Consider the following 2,315-nt stretch of genomic DNA (forward strand, 5'->3'; position numbering starts at 1 on the left):
TATATTTAACTCTCAAAAAAATTAATTTTTAAAATATTTAATGCTAGCGTGTAACCCTACATGTAACCCTCTAGGTACACATAACATTATCCTAAAACAAATTAAATAGAGTTTAGTGAAATGAATATAACCACCATAACACATAAAATTGATGTGCAAAAATATGAATTTCACTATTGTTTCAAATTCATAATGTTTGAACATAAAAAAAATTTAAATCAATCTAAATTCTACTAGTACATTTAATTGCACGTCCAATTATCCAATCACTTCATCCTCATTCGAGGAGCGTCTTGACGAGCATAGTGTTGTCGATGCCTGATCAATACCATAATTGGATACAAAATTTACTCTGTAATCCATATTCCAAGGATGGTGATGAAAACCCTATACATATTATGCAAATATAAGAAACATACATACATACATATATATATATATATATATATATATATATATATATATATATAGAGTAATTTTCAGCTGCCCAACCATTCCTGCCAAACTCGTCTCCGACCATTAAAACCCACTATCGGGTTTTAGTTGTTTTTTTTTTAAAAAAATTCGTATCACTAAAATCCACTACCGGATTTTAGTTGTCGGAGACGAGTTGGGCATAATTGGTTGGGCAGCTGAAAATTTCTATATATATATATATAATTAGCAACATAAAACACGAACAACATAATATCATACCATTAATTGTTGTGAGAAAGAGAGTTGAGTCATCGTAGAATTTTGATCAGGTGGTTGAATAAATACACTATTGTGTTCAATATATTCTGGTTGGGAACTTTTTCCTTTGCTTAATTTCACTGATACCTACGAAATCAACATATATGAATAAAATACATGCTAAGAATGTATAATAATTAATTAAAAAAGTATCAGGAATATTTTTTACCTTCGATTTCTTAGAATATTTCTCCAATGGACCTTTCTTTCAAAGCTTCCTAGGGGCTCCTTTTGTTTTATTGTACATCGAGTCAAGAAATATGAAAGTAGAATCTTGGGTTGCATCATCAATATGATCATATTGTACTTGCATTCTAATGAGTGGGGATATAGAATTACGTCCACAGCCTGGTCGCAACTTTGATATATCAAGATCACTTGCTTTACTTTCAATCCACTCTAGAAGCTTTATAGTTTCATCATCATTATCTGCTGCCAAATCTGCAACATTTGTAAATTTCTTGCACAATTTCTCATAATTTAACTGACCAGGAGTAGTTATCCATCCATTATAATTGATCTTCACCCTCATATACAATCTACTCACATCCTTCCTCCAACGTCGAAGTATATATTGCTCAGGAATAACCGACAACTTGTTACAGATCAAAATTGCAATAGCGTGCCTACAAATTATTCCACTGAACTCAAATAGGTGACAACTACAAGAAAATGTTCTTTTATCTCTCTCAAACATAATTTCAAACCTTTTCTCCTTAACTTTCTCCCGCACTATAAAATCTTCTATTACCACACATCTCGTAACAAAATACCCCTCATCAGTGGATTCAATGTCACAATACATCTTTCCTGTCAATTCTTGTTGAAATTCTTTAAATTTTGCAATTATAAAAACACTCTGAAATTGCCTCTCCATATCAAATCGAGTAACACAAGGGACCATCTGGGAGAAGGATCTAAAATCAGCTTGAAACTCTTTCTCTACTTTACTCCTCATAGCTCGCTCATATTGCTCCACAAACTGTTTTAAAGATGTTTTTGAATGGACATACCTGTCAAAAAAATCATTCATACTCTCACTCCGTTGAGTTGTTGACATTCTGGCCCAAAACGAAGTTATGAGAAAACATGGAACCCAACGACTTCTCTACCTAAAAATCCCAATAAACCAATCATTATTTTGCAATTCATATGTATCAAGCATAGAAAACCAACCCTGTTCAAAATCGTCTGTACTTTGTGATTCATATACCAATTCGTGTATAGACGAGAGTATGGAAGCCTTTTGACAATGATATCCAAATTGTTTAGGTAATTTCTTTAGTATATGCCACAAATACCACCTGTGTTTTGAGTTAGGAAATACTACTTCTTTGGCATTCTGCATTTCCTTGTCTTGATCAGTGATTATCCATTGAGGTTCTTAAAATTCCATGCACTCTAACCATATCCTAAACAACCAAACAAATGTTAATGTATCCTCATTAGAAAGTATACCACACCCAAGTAGTGTTGAGTGACCATGATGATTTACACCGACAAAAGGAGCAAATGGCATGTCGTATTTATTAGTTAAGTATGTTGTATCAAAAGTTACTACATCTCCAAATTCCTTATAA

The 2,315-nt window shown here is 32.5% G+C and overlaps 1 long non-coding RNA gene across 1 annotated transcript; it reads right to left on the bottom strand.

Moving 5' to 3' along the window:
• Positions 1–264: 264 nt before the first annotated feature.
• LOC140867795 (uncharacterized) lies at positions 265–1,863 on the bottom strand. The gene is made up of 3 exons (XR_012145269.1): positions 905–1,863; positions 697–822; positions 265–387 (listed from the first exon to the last, which is right to left on the bottom strand). It is a non-coding gene; the product is annotated as an uncharacterized lncRNA (long non-coding RNA).
• Positions 1,864–2,315: the final 452 nt, after the last annotated feature.

Source organism: Henckelia pumila, chromosome 4 (assembly GCF_033568475.1).
Source record: "Henckelia pumila isolate YLH828 chromosome 4, ASM3356847v2, whole genome shotgun sequence".
NCBI classification, from domain to species: domain Eukaryota; kingdom Viridiplantae; phylum Streptophyta; class Magnoliopsida; order Lamiales; family Gesneriaceae; genus Henckelia; species Henckelia pumila.